The sequence below is a fragment of the Podarcis liolepis genome, assembly GCF_965112155.1.
Source record: "Podarcis liolepis genome assembly, chromosome: 1".
NCBI classification, from domain to species: domain Eukaryota; kingdom Metazoa; phylum Chordata; class Lepidosauria; order Squamata; family Lacertidae; genus Podarcis; species Podarcis liolepis.
The window spans coordinates 29,284,366-29,304,960 of NC_139554.1; the positions used below are offsets into that span (position 1 = coordinate 29,284,366).

General features: G+C 41.8%; 1 protein-coding gene across 28 annotated transcripts in view; it reads right to left on the bottom strand.

The window, feature by feature from the left end:
• NRXN3 (neurexin 3) overlaps positions 1–20,595 on the bottom strand; it is a 1,209,742-nt gene that overhangs the window by 1,051,683 nt on the left and 137,464 nt on the right. The window lies entirely within an intron of this gene.

Here is a 20,595-nt window from a genome sequence, read left to right on the forward strand (position 1 = left end):
TAAAAACATGTTAACACTGATAAGAGAAGAGGTAGGTATGGTAAATTGTAAGTAGGAATAAAATAAAATAAAGTCCAGTAGCACCTTAGAGACCAACTGCCGTAAGTTTGTTCTGGGTATAAGCTTTCGTGCGCATGTACACTTCTTCAGATACACAGATACTTACTCTGTAAGTAGGAATATCATGGTAAATCAAGTTGAACATCATAAATCTGAATAGCTCTGCTCAATTTCAGCCATCAAGACTTAGGGTGCAATGTGAAGAACAGCCCACAATGAGTGGCATAGGGGCCAAGGTCCCTTCGGCCCTCCCAATATAATATTTGAAGGGGCTGTGCTCCCCAAAGTTAATGTACATTGCCATTCAAATGGTGCGTGTGCACCGTGTCATGTGATTATGTGGGGCAGGACTTATCTGCCCCCCCATATTTTATGCAAGTTGGCACCCTAATGATTGGGCTGTCCCCAGTTCTGCTTGCAATATTACTGCAATAAGAACATAAGAAGAGCCTGCTAGATCAGGCTAATGATCCATCTAGTCCAGGGGTCAGCAAACCTTTTCAGCAGGGGGCTGGTTCACTGTCCCTCAGACCTTGGGAGGGCGGATTATATTGGGGGAGGGAATGAACGAATTCCTATGCCCCACAAATAACCCAGAGATGCATTTTAAATAAAAGCACACAGTCTACTCATCTAAATACACCAGGCAGGCCCCACAAATAACCCAAAGATGCATTTTAAGTAAAAGGACACATTCTACTCATGTAAAAATACGCTGATTCTTGGACCGTCCACGGGCCGGACCGAGAAGGCAATTGGGCCGGATCTGGCCCCCTGGACTTAGTTTGCTTACCCATGATTTAGTCCATCATCCTGTTCTCAGAGTGGCTGGTGAGAAATCCTCAAGCAGAACCTAAGCTCTAGTGAGCACTATCCCCCACCCCCAACTATGGTTTCCAGGAACTGGTATTCAGAAGTGTTACTGCCTCTGTCCATGGCAGCAAAGCATAGCCACCGTATCTAGTAGCCATTGATAGCCTTGTGGATTTGTCCATGGATTTGTCCAATTCTCTTCTGAAGCCATCCAAGTTGGTGTCCAGCATTGCTTCCTGCAGGAACGACCTCCATAGTTTAACTATGCCCTGCATGAAGAAGCAATGACAAAGAAGGAATGCTGGCTTTTTTGCCTCCATCCTCCAATCGCATCTCCATTGGATCTGGTGCTGGCCCTGTCGTTTTTCTGTCAGCATGCTCTGGTCTTTGCTAGGCAGCCAGGAAAAGGAGAGCCTTCCTGGCCAACCAACCTAAACAGAATCAGCACCTTCAAGTAGTGGATCAAACATCAAGCCACCCATAATGGTTTCAGCTGTTCAAGAGGGCTGCTCATGGGGCCGTCATACTTCGGGAGTGAGTTGCATGGCCTGCTGCTTAGCCATCCCTAATTATAGCATATATTCTTGCTTTCATATATTGAAGGATGCCCACCACCAGTTACACATCCCACACATGTATCTGCAAGCAAGCCGCAATTCTATAAGTCATCACTTCATATCTTCACTTTGCACACCAACTTTATCTCCAAATGCTTTAGCATAAAATGCAAACAGAGCTGGAAGAAGATCAGATTAAAAGGTCAGAGGCAGAAGCTCTGTCCAAGCATGAAGTCATGGTGGTGCTAACTGTAATGTGGGATTGGAATATGCACACTGAGCCTGTCCTCTCCAATCCTAACCTTCTAGCTTTGAACATTTAGATGTCCTGGGGGAATCCAAGCACATTCAACTAAACATGTATAAACTCTTTCTTCAGGAGTGGAAAGGGCATTGCATGTGAAGAACCTCCACACAGCCTGTCCCCTCACACATTTGACCAACACCTGAAAAACGCAGAAAGTTAATTTCAGACATCATAGGTCTATGGAGAGGAATTCCTTCACAGTTGACCATGATGTCCATTCATTGAGTATTGAAGAGCAACTTGCAATTGCTCTATACAACCAAAGGAACCCTGACATTTAGATATCCATAATCTAAACTGCAGCTCTGATTCTGAAGAACAAACAAGCACAAAAGAAAAACACAGAGAAGAATGAGCACTAAAGTAAAATGTTTGCGATTTAAACTGTATTTAATTCAAGTGAACTCGGTTAAGTAAAGGTATTGTGTAATTAGTCAGCATCTCTTGATGTGGAATTAAGGAAAATCAATGGGCCATGTTAACATTATAAGAAAGAAAGGCAGATCTAACAACTCAGCTGAAGGAATTCTGCTCTCATGAGTTGGCACAATTTAGCTGAATACATCTCATCTTGGGTGTTCAGTATAATCCAGATTATTTCTACAGTGCCAACATTATGTGCAGCACATTACAAATAGCAGGCATTGGAGCTCTCTACCACATAGAGCTTGACTTTACAATCTAAAAGTGACACAGGAAAACAACCCAGGAATTGGGGGAGGGGGGGTGAAGACATGGGCGGCCAGGGCAGAATGAAAGACACTGTCAATGGCACACAATTTCGTTTAGTGAAAATACTGAAGATCTCTGCAATGTCAAGTTCAATTACATGTTGCAGCTGTTTTGGGGACATGCTGGTATTACACCAAAAAGTTTTCTGCAACATACATATAAAAAGTAGACGCAGCATATGAATGTACAGCCATCTATAAAGACAGCCATTTGGGCAACCAAGTTTCCCAAATGGGTGACAACAAACTTCCACACCATATTTTACTTCCACACAAACATCTGCTGTAGAAAATACTTGTATAAGAGGATAACATTTCCTGCAACGTTCATAATGTAGAACTTTCTCCACAAACAGCATAGTGCTGAGCATTTCTGCAGCCATCAATGACACCATGGCACATTAAATGCTTTGTGGAAAATGGTGATTAACTTTTTTAGCTTTAGTTCCCTTTTCCCAGGGAACTCTGTGAATTGTAGATCTGTGGGGGAAAGAGGGGTTTCCTAACTAACAACTCTCAGCACCCTTAGCAAACTGCAGTTCTTCCCAGGATTCTTTGGGGAAAGCCGTGACTGTTTTAAAAAGTACGATACTACTTTAAGCTGTAGTGTAGATGGGGTCTTAATTAAGCTATACTTGCATCTAAGATGCACTCAGAATATTCAGAGAACAACAGAATACTATGGAAGTGGTATGTCTGAGCATAAATATTCAGTGGAACAATAGGGAGCATCACTGATAGATCAGCTAATGCAAAGAAGTTACAAGCCCAGACTGTGCCTCTGCATTTAAGCCTTCCAGCTTCTTTACTTTAGCAAAGCCATCTCATCTCCCAAAATTATGAAGATTATGCCTTAAACAGTTTTCTCTCAACTTTTACCAAGCAGAGTGATCATTCTCCCTAAGATTCCTCTCTCTCTGTTTCCTGGCCACCATTCATTGGCACTCAGAACGCCCAGGGGGCCTTAACCCTCTGGAGAACAAATTCCCCCATTGCCTCTTTTGAATGGAGATTTGACAGCATTTTTCATTTCACTGATCTCCCTCTCCTCCCTCTCTCAGCAGCTGTGAAATGCCCACTGGTTATCAGCCTCATTATGTATGTGTTATTGCTGGTATCTTGACTGTACATGGCTTGAATGTATTTACATGAATCTAAAGTCTTCCATGATGCTCTAGAGCTTAAATAATTCCTGCTGGAACAACCTCTTTAGTCCATAAGACACAGAAGCTGTATGAGTCTCCTAACGTTCACACTACCTTGCCCACTCAGTTTAAAACTAAATCAATTGCAATCCTTTTGTGAGGGCCTGTCTTCAAAATAGCTAAAGGCCTGTTTCTCAATAGCTAGTCCAAGGCCAACACCTTCCAAGCTTTTCTCCAAGCATCTGTTTCTTCTCTCCTCTCCCTCAGTTACATTCCATGCTGCTTTATTTCTCCCATGCACCCAATTTCCCATTGACACAATTTGCACGTAACACAAACCAAGCCACGGTTTAGTGTGAGCTTGCCAGCATATGGGCTCCTTTGTTGATTTGCTTCTCTAATCCTGCTGCGCTGCTGCGAGCTAAGTGGTTGTTTGGCTTAGTTAACCCTCACTCCAGACAAACCCTCACTCCAGACAAAACACAAGCTGGTGTCGAAGTTTGTTTTTGGTTTAGACCCTGCAGTTTGTCTGGAGGAGACAAACCACGAGCCCGGGTTTGGATGGCACACTAATCTAAATCATGGCTTACTTCACAGCAGTTGAGCAACAGGAGGGATGGAGGAAAAGCAAAGCAGCCATGATCTCCTCTCCAGAGTCCACCTGCTCATGTGTCTGTCCCCAACAATAGGTATTCAGATACACCAGTGCTATATTATGAAAACTACCAGCCCTAGGAAAGTGCCTTGTTAGCCTGTTTGATAAACTCAGTCCCAGTAAAAACAGTCTCTTTCTCCATCATCGGGGAGGGGCGGGGGGAAACACCCACAGATATTTTTGACTGTTCTACACTCCCACAGACCTCCTAAATGGAGTTGGTTGTCTGTAGCTCATAGTTTGAGAACCTCTCCATTAAATCATATCAAACAAATGAAAGAGTTGCTTACATCGAAGCACCATATGTAAGCAGTTTCCATGTCACTCATTTTATTTATTTCACACACTGGCATGCCTTCTATCAATTTGCAACACTTCCAAGGCAGCTCACAGCAGTTCTTTTTAAAAAAGCCAATTATCAAATAAAAAAAATTAAACTGTTTTTGACTTTGGCTGTTGTTGTTTTTAATGGGGTTCCTAAACATTTTGACAATGGAGCCTTACTGAGCTTCTGCACTGGTGGATTCCCTTTCAGACTTGCATTATGTGCTGCTTCATTGCTTTGAGTCACCCTCTTTCAGATGTGGCAGCTCCAAGGCAAATGTGACAGGCTACAATATACAGCACAGATGAGGGTCAGGGATACTCCCTTCATTTCGTCACTGCATTAACCCAAGCAGTGCAAGGGAAATGTTTCTAAGAAGCTATTTAAAGGGCAGCACTTGCTGGAGTCATAGCCACATCCGCCTAGGACATTTACTTTGTTAGGAATGATTTACCCCTTCAGAAATGGAAGGCCTGAGTCACATCCTGGTAATGACAACTGAATCACTGGCTGGAGAAATAAAAATGGCATTGCTCAGCCCAGCCTTGTCTTTTCAAATGTCTGTACCAGCCTGTATCCTATAACCTGATGAACAATTGCAACTCTCCCCTCCCTTCATAAAAAAGAACAATGAGTGAATGAACACTAGACAGGGATAGCCTGTTGTCTATGCTCTGGTAACCTCTAGGTTAGATCACTATAATGTGTTATACATAGGGCTGCCTCTAAAGACGGATCAGAAACTTCATCTGGTGCAGAATTCGGCCAGGTTGCTCACTGGGGCAAGGCAGTTTGAGCACATTACACTGATCCTGGCTTGACTGCTGTGTTTAGAGGGTGGAAACACAAGAACGGGCCTTTTTTGTTGTGGCTCCCCATTTGTGGAATTCTCTCCCTAGGGAGGCTCACCTGGTGCCTTCAACATATATCTTTAGCTGCCAGATGAAAACGTTTCTCTTCAATCAGGCATTTGGTTGATTAACATTCTATGGCTTTTAAAATGTGTTTGTGGGACAGGTTTTATTGGTTTGTGTTTGTGTGTTTTCTAAATGTATTTTGTATTCTCATTTTGTGTTTTTCTGTTGTGTAACTGCCCTGGGATCTTCAGCTGAAAGGCAGTACAAATAATAATAATAATAATAATAATAATAATAATAATAATAATAATTCCAAACTTGTTCCCAGAGTTGTACCTCTAATTCTTCTCCAAAATCTTTCTCCCATTTCAGTCTTAATGAACTGAGAGGAAGGGTGGTCAATTGTGTGAGGATTTAATATAGTTCGAAGGTGATTTCCTTTCCCAGTGGGTTGAATGTGTAGAGCAGTTGCTCAAAACTATTTAAGCCATGTAATGCTTGAGTCGTTATATTTGGCTGATTTAAAAATTATAGAATGTGGTGTATGTCTAGCCAACCACATGGTATATCTCCCAATATAAAAATTATTTCTGGAGCTGTAAGGGGCTTTTGATTAATGCAGAAGTCTCTGAGTTTATATACTCCCACTGTTTCCCACCTATTCCTGCACTGCAGGGGGTTCTACTAGATGACCCTTGGGGTCCCTTCCAAGTCTTCCAACTCTACTGTTCTATGATTCTATGAGCCTGATTTGGCTGCTGTGCAAAAGGAAGAGTGTTGAGTTATTGCAACTAAGAGGGAATCAAATGGTAAAAATGTTGGTGTCCATTTTTTCAACGTGGTCAAATCTGATTTTAGAACGGGGTTAATAATGGAGTAATCATCACTTATTTTGATATCCAAACCCTGCTTAATTTTAAGTATGGTTTATGAAGCAAGTCAACATCAAACTATGGACTCTGAAGCTGACTTGTGTCAACAAAACACTATTAAGATTAACCACACTTTAGGATTTGGGTGCATTATGAAAATGCAGTTAATCTAAAATGGAAGTGAAAGCTTCTGATCTCCTAGTTTTAATCTCAAAGTGAGTTCCAGAGCATTCCTGAATTTGTTTTATCTTGATGGTCCTTTACAATTATGAACATTAGGTGGAATGTGGAATAGGGAGGGATTTGTGTGGAGCAGTAAGACAGAGGGACGGAGAAGCTTGCGTCTGATTTTATGGCTTGCTCTAGTCCCAAAACTCTGTTTTCTTTCAGTTATAGGGTTTAGAAATGTAGAAAGTTTCATTTTAGACACAAAAGTGTGTGCACTCCAGTCCTTATGTCAGTTTTACATGTGAATCCGGTCATATTCTTGACTACAATGAGTACCACCACTGATGAATGTCATAAATGGTTATCTAAATACTTTTGAGCCTTGATTTTAATTTCATCAAGTACAAGTCGGGAGGTGCAGGGGGGAATGGAAAGAACAAAGTGGGCATCACAAGCATATTGTATGAAAGCAAAGTGTTCGTGCTGAAGACTTGAAAGAATGTTTATGCAATTTGCATCAAACAAGGAATGGAAGCAAATTTGTCTGAAAAGTTATTTAGAATGCTTTTGCTATTCAGTTAGATTCAAGATCTTAAATTGGCTTCACACATGCTTAGGTCAAACCACTTTCAGAAGACCTCATTTCAATTAAAAGCAAAACCCAATGGAGGAGGAGCTGTCAGAGGCTTAGAAATTGAGGACGGATGTGTAAGCCTATTGTAGGCCATGGGTGCAAGGAAGGAGCCTCCTCACTTTTATTTTAAATCATTATTCCCAAAATATAGTGCAGTTGGTTTCTTGAACTACAGCTTGCACAGATGTTGGAACAGAGTTGTTATGGCACAGTAATAAGTAAAATGTTTCTCTATACTGTTCCAACAGTCATTCCTTCATTATCATGGCCTTAATTGCTCTCTGCGATCATCTATCGTATGTTATCTCTGCAGTTATTCCTCTTCTGTATCTAGGTACGGCACTGATATCCATTTCTGTTATATATAACAGAGCTATAAGAACATTTTCTATTCCTAGTAAACACATTACATTTTTAGGTAACCGTATTCCAAATGGAATATGGAATTCTTCCATATCCGCAAAAATGATGATCACTTGAAATCTCATTCAAATGTCTCAACCACAGTAAGTTCGTTTCTCATCTGCTAAATTCAACCAAGAAGAAACAGAAGCACCACCCCATGCTCCAAAAAATATCTCCTGGGATCTTTCCTCTTCCCTCCACACTAAATTCCCAGGCCTCTGACATCTCTTCTTCTTTTGTACTTTGCACCACTGAAGTTGAAGACAAGAGCAATTCATTTTTCTTGGATTGAAGCTCCCTTGGGCAATAGCAGTTTGGCAAGCAAGAACGGCTGCCTTTTTAACTCTTCTGCTGAACTGTTTGACAAGGGAAAATCCCTAGGCATACTATAGGCTAAAGGAAAAGCATACACCCTACTACAACCAACCATATTCCCCACCTTTTCAAGAGTTTTAGTGTAGAGCAGCATTCCAGGTGTGAGCCCCTACTTGCAGTCTAAAGTGATACAGCCCAAACAGAGGTTTACTGAGGTTTACTAGACCTCAGTTGCAGGAGAAACACAGTGTTGGACAAGCTCCTTATATAAAGTTGGTCAATACTGACAAGATGGCTGCAGAGAAGCACTGGAAAGCATTAGTGAAAAAATGGTTCGTTCCCCACAGATGTGTCTCTTAACACCTTCATTATACACCTTCCAGAGGATGCTGAAGACCTCTTCATCCTGCCTTTTGATACTTTTTAGGGCTCACCTTATTTTTTATTGTAAGTTGTTTTAAACTGTTTTTGATCGTTTGTTTTAATGTTGTAACCCACCCCATGGGCCTTAGGTAATAATAATAATAATAAATGCATTGTATGTGCAACCAGCCTTCTTTCAATCCTTACATGGCTGTATGCAGTAGCAAAAATATATGACATTATACAGAACACTGTATCAGGCATCAAAGGGGGAAGGCAGATGGAATGGAATTATCCTCTGTCTTACATTAATGTTTGAGCTAGAGGAGGTTTCAGAGGCCAGATTTCTTGGGTCAGGTTCCAAGACGCAGTTTTCTGAGTCAGGAAGTGCATGCTTTGGCAACACCTCTAAATGAAAATAACCATATCCACATCTTTGTAGTGTACAAATGGTGAAGCAGCCTCCTGGAACATGACCCAATAATGTGTCTCGGATTCTGACTGACCATGCCTGTATATCACTTGATATCTCATTGATTTGCCTGTGAATGTTTGAATTGACTTCATTTAAAAATATTTTACTTTGGATAATGCCAAGTGATATTTAAGTGTGGCTTTGGTCTCTATTGGCTGATTCATACCCGATAGCCATCAGTAGATTTTACTCATCAAATGATTAGTACATATATATAGATTGGCCGACAAACTATTTTCTGGTCATTTTCCTACCATGGGTTTTCAGAATACAAACAGGGAAAGCAAGATCAGAAGCAGCTGGGAGCCTTTTATACAAAGATGTGCTAAGGGATCCAGTATTTACACTGATACAGTTAAAACAGTGGTCAAAATAAAATTGCACAGCCCTACTTATAAAAGGTTTAGAAGTCATTAAACCCAGGGTCTGTTTGAATCTGCTGTGTATGATTCTTAAGTCCCTTTCAACATTCAAGGGTATTTGGATCAGTGACTTTTCCAATCGGGGTCCATTATCACTGCAAGATGCTATGGGAGCTGCTTTTTCAGCATTCGCAACTGGAACAGATGTTGCAATTACAAGGCACCTCTCAAGGGGTCTAGTTTTGTGCAATTGTCCTCCCAAATTTAAAGACCCAGGAGACTGGGCTAGCTCAAATGAGCAAGACCATGGACATCAGGGGCCTTTCCAGAACCAAGCTACAATCTCTGTTATTTCCAGCACTTAGGCTCCCTGCAAGGCCAGACTGTTCACTCCACTGCACAAAATCATCATGCTGAGTGTTGTCCAGCAGCACCTGAGCTTTAGCAACAACTGTGCTTTAGAAGAGTCCATTAGCACACCAACCTTAATGAAAATGGAAGCTGCTAATGAAGCCAAGAGGCAGCAGCCACCTCCACTTTATGGAGGGCAATTAAGCTGGGTGGAAGAAGTGGCAATAATATTAATACCTGATAGTGCATTACTGATGCTATGCCAAACTTTCAGCTTCTTCTTCTTTTAAAGTTGTTTACCTGTAACATACTATGTCCTATCTTTGGCTGATGCTACAAAAATGTTTCCTATAAAATGAAGATAGCCATTCCAAGGAAATTCAGTATATGAATAAAACAAGGACCTAGAAAACAAGGACACATTGGGGCAGTTATGAATGAAAGAACTAATGGGTTCCATCCAACCAACCCACAAACACATCAATGAAACCTGGACACAGCTAGAGACAGTGTGTTTCGACCAACCCAGTGGTCAAGTCCAGAGGTTTCATTTATCATCATCATCATCGAACCTTTATTGGCATCACATACAAACGTTCAGAATAAATAAGCCAGTGTGATCTCGTCACCATTTCAACAGTACAGTCATTTGCCAATGGGAAGAAAAGGCGAGCAAGATTTCATTTATGCAGCTTTCAAAAATGGAAAAGGTTTGCATTACAGACCAAGCCTTTAACCCTATCAGTTTCAGTGGAACTGAGCCAGCTTCAATCCAAATATTCTGGCCTATATGATTTGTAGATTTAGCTGCCTGAATTTAAGATCCAGTGCATACATGAAGGAGGTTTACACACACTTGCATGGCACACTGTAGCTAGGGAATTGCATATGCCACCATGAGAAACGAGAAGTTCCTGTACATGTGTCAAAAAGAAGGGCTATAGGCTAGTGCTCTCCCTTGCGTGCTAGTTTTCTTTGTGAAGGGGGGTGGCTTTGTTGAAGGGACTAGATATTTGATTCCCCCACTTGTAGTTGAAGTGTGAGGAAGGGTCACAGCAGGCAGAGCATCAGCTTTGTACTCAGAAGGCATCAGAAAGTAGGGGTGGGAGGGACCCTTTCTGAAACCCTGGAGAGCCACTGCCAGTCTGTGAAGTCAATACGAAGCTAAATGGACAAATGTTCCAACTCACTATAAGGCAGCATCCTATGGTTCTATGTGATACAGTCTAGGAAAAGCTGTTCAGGGGAGTTTCTTGCATGTGAAGACTGGCTCTATGCTTGGCCAGTAACACCAGAGCATTTCACAATCAACTTTAGTAGGGCTGGGGTTGCACCCATTGCTGATATTTATATCGTTTACCCCCTCTATGGTGATTCACACCTTTAATATGCTATCCTTCTAAGAAGTCTAACAGGGAGTGAGAAGACACAGAATGTTGAGTCCCAGTCCCACACCAGCCATTGTATCACCTCGTTAAAGAAACATTAAAAAAAAGTTTCCCACATGGCTTTCCTCATTATTCTTGGCAAGTACCTATCAACCAGCTCCTTCAACATTACTGAAGTAGATATGTATGTCAGTCAGAAGTGAATTAGTTTTCCCAGTAAGATTATATATGGGGCACTGTGTCAATGAACACCATGTAGTTTAGATTGATTAGTTCTACTACTGGCTCTCACTCCTTAATTTGCTAGTTTAAAATATGCACGCACACACACACACACACACACACACACACACACAAACAAACAAACACACACACACACCAAGTCTATCTATAGTAAAGTATTCTATTTCTGTTATCCAGAAAATTCTGTCTTGTGAAGTTACGTATATATGTTTCTTGGTATAAATTCCTATTTTTCTGTAGTTGTTGATAGATTTCAAAAAACATGATTTCTGGTTTGCTTCACTGTATAAGCTTTGAAGCAAAAATAGTAATGCTCATAAAGCATTGAGTGGGTTGGAGCAGACATGGGACAGTAAAGCAAGCAGTGACTCATAAGCAGAAATGCTATGCACGCTTATTTGGAAGTAAGCCTACTGAATTCAACAGAACTTACTTCGGTGTAGGATGAGGCTAGCTAGTGTAGCATTATGGGAAAGAGACTGGTGTGCAAATCAGAAAGTCATCTACTTGAATCTTACCAGTGCAATGAGCTCACTAGGTCAGCCTTCCCCAACCTGGTGCCTCCAGATGTTTTGGACCACAACTCCCATCAATGCCAGCCAGCACAGTTGTGTCAGCTGGGGCTGATGGGAGTTGTAATTCAAACCATCTGAAGGGTACCAGGTGGAGGAGGCTGACCTACATCCTCTTGGGCACTCTGCCTCAGCTTCATCCCACTCTCACCAATATATGGGGTTACAATTACAGATGCTTGAAGAATTCAGCTTGCAGCTCCCTAACAAATGTGCAAATCACAACTTAGTTTGCTTTCACACTTCCTGAATGTTTTGACACAGTTCTCAGCTTAAAAAAGAAGTATCAAAATATGTTTAGAAATGCATATTTTGCAAGACCACTTTTAGAAATATGTATTGATTTGAAATACTTATGATATGCCAAATTCCACCTGGAACATGAAAAGAGGACATAATGGGTTTGTGGATGAATATATGCAAAAGTGAAGTGTTCCAGAAGTAGACTGTTTCCTCCAACCTGAAATATAACAGTGCTGGTCTAACTTTCAGAGTTGGTCTTACAAAATGGCAACAGCCCTATTCTCCTTCTTTGTTTAATCAACACAACAAGAGGTGAAAGAGAGGGAGGACATGCTCCCTAGCTCCATGCTGCCATAGCCATCTCCCTTCACAACTTGGAGAAATGACTTCTGAAGTGGGGACCTTCGCTACCTGTATAAAAGGAAACAAAGAGCCTGCTGGATCAGCCCATTGGCTCATGTCATTCAGCATCTTGTTCTCACAGTGAACAAGAGGATGTCCATAGGAAGCCTGCAAGCAGAACCTGAGTGTCATAACATTCTGCCCACTTGTGGTTTCTAGGAACTTGTATTCAGGAGCATACTGCTTCTGATTGTGGAGATAAAACTTATCCATTGATAAGCTTATCCTCCATGAATTTGTCCTTAAAAGCCATCTAAGTTGATGGTCATAACAGCCTCTTATGGGAGCGAATTCTGTAATTTAACTATGTACGGTCTTTTGTCTGTCCTGAATTTCCAAAATTCAATTTCATTGGATGACCCCAAGTTCTCATGTTATGAAAGTGGAAGAAAATCTTCTTCCTATCCTCCCTTTTTTTGGGGGGGGTGTTGATATTGGGTTGTTTTTGTTTTGATTATATATTTTGTGGTTTTATATTTTGATTTTGTTCTGTGAGACCTCCATGTATAGGGTGGCATATAAATTCAATAAATAAATAATAGCTATCCAATAGAATAAGAGCAACCCTGTGTGAAAACACTTTGGAGCAACCTCTCAACTTGAAAGGCTACCCAGCTGCTGTGGATGCTGCATTTTAAAGTTGGTACTGCTGATGTAAGAACCACTTGAGCTTGTGCATGCCCAGTAACAAACTAATTGTTATGTTTATACAGCCAAATCTTGCCTTAATAAGCTAGAATGTGTGCAAACTTCAGACGCTCACTTGCAGCCACTTTGTTCTTCCCTTAGCATGAGTCATGAAACAAGTCAGAAAGCTGCTGTTAACCATTTTGCTGCTTCGTCCAAACTGGGAGACTATGGCTGATAACTTCCAAACAAGCCAAAATATGACATTGTGGTTTAGCATTGGCTTCCAGAGCCTGGTTTATTTGAAAGCTATAAACCATATCTTCCAGTTCAGATGTAATGGAAATTTATGGTTAACTGCATCTTTCTGGCTTTTTTGCTCACTTGCATGAAGGAAGAAGCAAAGCAGCTGCATGTGAGTGCCTGAAGCTCATGCATCTCTCAGTTTATTAAGCTGAGATTTGATCATGTGAATGATCCAAATCATGATATGTGAAGCATCTCAGCCACAGTTGCTTCCACGTGCTCCAAGAAAGTTAATTTATTGACACTTATTTAGTGGCAGGTAAGATCTATGCATCAGATATCAGCATTCTGGATGTTAGGTCAATGGGGGGTTTGCAGGTGTCGATTGCCACTTCAATACCTGTTAATAATGTACCATCTGAATCAATCATCAGTGCATTGACTACATAGAGAAAATGGAAATGCAAATTAAAAATGCAGTTGGCAAAGGAATGAGTGAAAGGAGACTTCCTGAAGCTGTGTAGCGTGCACCATCCTTTGTAATGTTCTTGTATGATAGCTTTCAGCAAAACTGAGATCCCATTGTAGTCTCCAACCCTTGGGCATTCCCAGGATGAATCAATGAACCAGCTTGCTTTGGGTTCTCCCCATGCCATGGCTAGGCATTCAGAATGGACTCTGTCAACCATCCCCAACACCTGGTGCCCTGCATTTACACTGTCACTACTTAAACATAATATTTCCAGGCAGCTGAAGCAATAACAATAATACAAAGTTCTGTTGGCTGGAAAAAGTGGCCTGTTGTGTACTCTCACTTGTGCTGCTGCATTGTTTGTACTCCTGGGAAGCCAAAAGACCTACAATTTAACCTTCCCATGAATGGATTGAATAACTAGCTCTATTTACAGCTGTTTATGTAGCATCCCAGAAGGCAGTAGGCAAACACCTGAACATTGGCAGTCACCTGCCTGTAACCAGAGCCCTGTCGTGTAATAAATATGCAGCCCATCAAGAGCCAGCCGGATAATCTGGTAATAAGAGATGCTTGATTTCATTTTGTTCTTTCATCATCCCCCTTTCCTTCTCCCTTGCATGTACTCTATACAATTTATGGGAGCAAAGCAAAATCTCCATATACAATGAAAGTTAACCATCCCATTTCCTGGCAAACTGTAGGACTCATATCTCCCAATAAATGTTTATTTAGTTTTTATTTGCCAATATTGTAAGTTGATTCTTTCCCACCAGTCATCAACTAAGCAAACAGAGCTTGCAACAAAAGGCAGTTTTACAAAGAATACAATACACAGCTTAGGAAATGCATGTTTCTAAATATTGGTCTGATATGCCTGCAGCTACTCACATATGGCTAATGGCAAATGCCGTGTTAAAATCATTAGTGGGAGTTCATTCCCTGGGTTCTGTGGTTTTGCCTTTAGCTCACTCTATAACTTATGCAGACAGCTAATAGTGAGACCAGAGCCAAATAACTTATATGGAAGGATACCAATCAAACTGTGATGCTACAAAGCCAAACCTCAGACTTAGTCCATCACTTGAGGCTGCTGTCTATCAAACTCTTGGCCCTCAGTCATGGGGTGGACTGTGCTACACACCCTTTGGAAAAACCCGTCCAACAACTTCCAGTGGAATGTGCCTACTGTCTACACCTTCCAAGAAAAGCAGCTTGATGGAGTTGTACCAGACACCTTTCTGTCTACATAGTCTTAAAACCTTCTCACTAACTTCTCCTGTAAAATATAAGAAGGCCAATGGTCTATCTAGTGCAGTATCCTATTCTCATAGTGGACAATTAGATGCCTAGGGGAATCCAGGAAGGAGGATCTGACTCCAACAGTTCCCCATACTGCCTCCAACAGTGGAAGGATAATATAGCCATTGATAGTCTCCATGGAAATAAAGCAGAACACCAACAATACTACATGAAAGATCTGCCCCCCTTGTTTTTGAGATTCAGTTTCCCAACTGTCTCTTTGCAGTATTCAAGCTATTATGGATCATGATATACTGACATGAGATGGAGGAGGGCCTGGGTATGGGCTCTGTATATTTCTTAGTAGGCTACTGAGAAACCCAGAATAGATGAGTGGGAAATATCACAACAGGCCAGGCTCAAACTACATATAGAAGCACATAAAAGCTAAAAATGGATACTGGAGGTAGTTACTTGGTTAATGACTCAGGGCCGATTCACACTTTATGGTGGTAGGCATGTTTGCTATGTTCACAAGAGTGTTCTATGAGGCAGGCAGCCATCTGCTGAGGGATGTACTAGCTCTGATTTTCCTGCATCAAGCAGGGGGCTGATCTACACCACCCCCTCCAGCTCTATGATTCCAAGTATGATCAGGAGACATACCAGGGAGCTGCTTTTGCAAAGTGTGAATCAACCCATCAGTTACTTGGTTAGGATACAGTTATCCAGCAGGTATTTATTGCTTTTCAACAGGCTTTACCAATGTGGTAGACAGCACAACATTTAGAAACAAAATAATAATAAAAAAAGAAAATGAAGCTGAAACAGCTAAAATGCTATTTTAAAAACCCAACGGAGGAGATTGTCTGTTAAATGTCCAGAAAAACATTGTGGCTAGTAAATAATCAGTGCTGTAGAGGAAGCAAAATAAATACAACGAGGAATAGAAATTCAGAGCTGCAGGGCAATTACAGAAAAGACCCTGCTACATGTGTTGGGCAATCCTGACTTCCATAACTGCTGCCATTTGCAAAGGGGTCTCATTCTAATGCAGTGTTTCCCAACCTTTTTTGGGCAAAGGCACACTTGTTTGATGAAAAAAATCTCGCGGCACACCACCATTACAGCCCCGTGACGTCAGCGCGCAGCGTCACGCCGGGAGGGACGCACGAAAGTGAAAGTTTTCAATTTTTTCCCTCCCTCTTGCCGGGGAACCTCCAAGCTTTGGGGGTGGGGGGGGAGGAGGCAGCAAAGCGAGGGACTGAGGGACGGCGGCAGCTGAGGCGGCGGCTGTTGTGGTGGTGGCGGCGATAGCGGGCGGAGGAGGGGGCGGCGGCGGGACCGAGGTGGCCGGCGGCGGCGGGTGGAGCAGGAGGGCGGCCGAGGCCGGTGAGGGAGTAGGGTTGCCCGGGGCTTGAGGAGCCGTCGCCGGGAGTTGCTGCTGCTGTTGTTGCTGCTGCTGCCCGGACATGCCGGCCTCGTCCGCTGTCTCGCGCTCCTCCCTTTTGCACGCGCTGCCCCGCCGCCGCCCCATTGGCTGGGTCCTGTCAGCTGATCCTGTGTTATTTCCTGTGTGTGTGTGTGAGGGGAGAATGGAGAGAGAAACCTCGGCACCACCACCGCGGAGCCGCCCCCGGCTCGACGCGGATCCTCGCCGCCGCCGCCTCTCACCGCCCAACTCGCCCGCCTCCCTCCCACGGCACACCAGCCAGCGTCTCACGGCACAGTAGTGTGCCGCGGAACACCGGTTGGGAAACACTGTTCTAATGATCCCACATTTGGAGAGGTGTGTGTGATTCATTGGAGGAGGCTTTCAGGACTTTAAAAACTTAGCAAATCAAGCAAATTCATTTGCATAGGATATTTCCTGAAAGTTCAGCTTAAACCATTATTGAGACATAAGCATTCTCTTCAAACAGTCAAGGGAAGCAGTAGTCACCCACTGAAAGTTTGAAGTTTGACTTAGACTTAAACCACTTATTATGCTCATGGGAAAGCTATACTAGAACTGCCACAACACAGATTTCAGCAATATTGTGAGATCACTGGGAGGGGAAAGGGATGCAGTCAATTACAAGATAAATATAAGAAATTTTAAGTTGAGGAAAGTGTTACTGGCTTTACTTTATCCTTCTTAGAGTCTTAATTTACAACTGAATCAGCAAAATATTGTGCAGAGATAATATTGGACCCCCGACAGCCTTAAAAGGAAATATTCAGCACTAGATTACTGTGAAAAGCATTGTAGAAATGCAAATGCCAATCTGAGAGTAAAGTTACAGGTATGTCTCAGAACCAGGCTGAGCACTGAACTTTTATTTTCATGATTTTTAGAGTATCACCACTTCACCAGTTGTATGGGAGCTGCAAGACCCTATATTTAGTTGGATACTTAAAGACTCATTAGTAGCAAATAAATCAGTGTTGCAGAAGTGGGATGATACAGTGACTCCAAAGGGAGTTGCACGGGTTTTGCAGGTGGTAAAATTAGTTTCTCATTAAGAGAGCGGTCTACAATGAGAAAGGCTGAATGAACTTTGCAAGCTCTGGAAAACTTCCTAGCTCTGTCTGAGGATCCCTCTTTGTGTAAGCAAATCTCCTGCAGAGCAGTATATATCACGATACATTGCCTGGGTCACATTGGGCTCATTATGGCAGAATATTGTGGGTGGTAGAGAAACAGATGAAGTGAATGGGTGGGTCTGTGTTGTATATTGTTTGCATTGTGTGCTGAAAACAAATACCATTTATATTTTAAAGAGCCAAGGCAAATGCCACCAAACTATTTACAAGGGATTTGAAATACACTAGGCTACTGCTGCTGCTTAGAGTATGAAATTGTTATTGGAACAGTGAAAGGTAATCAGCTTCTGGCATGAGAGGTTGAACGGCAACGTTCAAAGGATAAGGCACAATTATGCGTCAGCTAATGCCAGTGTAGAGCATGGATGAGGGGGGATCTGAGTTCAAATCCCCACTAAACTGAAACTGCTAATTTGAATTCCTTCTGGTTATATGGAAGTGCAAGGCCCAGGAGATATGAAAACATAGCAGGCAGGGTGGACCATATCACCATATATAATGGCAGGGGGTGAAAAAGGCAAAAAGGGGTGACTCCTTCTTAAAGTCTCTGAAGCATTGTTCCTTAAAGTGGAAGCCTTCAGATGTCTTGGGCTATTATGTATGTATGGACTACTCTTTTTTTCAAACAATCTCAGAACAGGTCCCATTCAAATAAAAACATGGAATTTAAAAAAAATCAGTCAAAACAGTATAACCCTCTCATATTTATTTATTTGTTGATTTTACAATTCTTGTTGTTCCTGACCACTGGCAATGCTGGCTGGGGCTGATGGGAGTTGTATCCCAAGACATCTGGGAGACACTAGGTTGGGGGAGGCTGCGCTGAAGGCTTTGGGTATGGTGCTCTTGAGTGGGTAGGGCAAAGAGAACTAGGTAAGCACATCAAAAGACTTTTCCTTTTCTCAGATGTAGACAGGTCAGATGACGAAAATCGAGGAGACACAAAACTAAACAACAGAAAGACCTTTCTGATGTTAAGAGCTGTTCAAAGCAGAAATGACCCCCTCGGAAAGTAGTGAACTCTTCCTTTATGGGAGGTTTTTAAGCAGAAGTTGGATGGCCGTTTGTCATGGATGCTTGAGTTGAGATTCCTGCCTCACAGAGGGTTGGACTAGATAAGTTTTGTCCGTTCCAAATCTACAATTATATTATTCCAAAACACTTGTATGATCCCCAGAGATGACACTGTACATGTTTGTCTGTACACCACTGCAGCCCAAACCACTTAAGTGGTAAGCGGAAATGACTCTAATTAGATAATCTTTTGGTGCTAACTCTCAGTCAGGAAGTTCTTCCTACTGTGAAATGCCCACTGGATGGAAATTAGTTCATTCCACTTCTGAAATTAAAGAGTAATTTGGGAGCAAAGGCCAAACTGCAAGTTACCTTGAATCATGTGCTACTTTCCTTTCTGGGCTGAACACATGTGTGCATGTGTTTCAACAATAGCAGAGGGAGGGCAGATGTTGAAAAGACTGCTTAATTCTCTCCCCTCCAGCAATTTTTCAGTTCAAAAATGCCTCCTCAATTTATTTTTCTCTGCATGTGGGGAAAATATAGATACCTCAGCTTTTGATTGATAACCCTGTTTTTCAGCTAAAACAAATGAATTACTAGGGAGAAGATACCTAGATCTTGCATCTGGCTTTGCCCTTTGGAAATATCACTCATGCATGCTGCTAGAACCCCTCCACTTCTGATGTAGGACTGAAGACACAATGTGAGCTGCTTCCAGTTAGGTCTTTTGCAAAAGATATTATTTCATGGGGTAGCAGGGTGTATTATCTGACCAATTGAAAACACTAGACCAACTGTAGTTATAAATACTGTAAGTTATAAGTAACTTTCCCCATAGGATCTGAGATTTGCCCTATGAATGTCCATGTTACTTTTTGACACGGTACAACAATCACATTTGCTGACATCATGGTGAATATTTCATTTGAATTTATGTTCGTTTCCTGCTTGGCAGGGGGTTGGACTCGATGGCCCTTGTGGTCTATTCCAACTCTATGATTCTATGATTCATATCCTGTTCTGGTATTTTACAGTGGGGCTCCCTCTGGAAAATGACAGCTAACTATGATGCTATAAATTATTAGCTATCACTAGCTGAGAGCACACTTAGATTAAATAGTCACCTCTAACGTGAGAAAATGACATACTGGTTTTGGTCAACACTGATGTGGTAAAATCACCTCATTGCAATTTTGCCACACCAAAAGATGACTAGGTCTTCTTATTCAGACAAATGGATCTGTGAAATGACACCACCAATAAGTACTTTCTAGAAACTAAACGTCAAGGGCCTATTTTCTTGTTCTGGAAAGGATTCAGTACCTGAACAGAAGCCATTTATTGGGGAGGCCTTCCAACTCATGAACTGAACTCTGAGAAACATCCAACTGGGGAAAACCCACCAATACAGCTGTAACAAACTCCTCTGCCAAAAAGCAAAATCAAGATTTGCCTTTCAAGAGCATGAAAAAACGTAAATTAACAAAATAAGTTTCCAGCTCAGAGATCAGTCAGAAGGGAAGGAATGAGAAAGTCCTGAAATGTATTTCTTTTTAGTTATTTTTGGAAAAGGAAACCGAAAAGGGTGGAGAAAAGGGGTGCCATGGAAAGCTGAGGAAAATCATTACTCTCTATAAATTGCTTCAACATTGTATAGCCAGTGACCTTCACAGTACGACCAGTTTAATGGCATTCCCTTCAACAGTAGCTGATTTCACTATTGAACAGGGACACACAGCACAAGATTATACAACTAAATCACTCTTGTAAATATTTAATATCATTGCTTTTCTCCCCCCCCTTTAACAAATCACTATCAAAGGCAAAGCACACAGTTGAAAACACATTTATTTATTCTATCCTGGAAAAAGCTCAGTGCTCATGCATTTTATCTATCTAGTTCTCCAAATGACTTTGACACTTGAAAGCCCTTGTGATCAAAACAGTCTGAAGGCAGGCAATTTTGCAGCCATTTAAGAACTGATTTCATGCACTGATCAACATCTACCAAACTTGCCTGATGGAACAGCACAACTTTAAGCTGGTGGATGGATGGCAAAAATACCTGAAGGAGAAAATTAGTAGGAAAAGTCACACTGGTTTAAATAAAAATCTTAGGCAAGGGGAGGAAAGAGAACAAGCTGCCATTATTCACTTCCCTG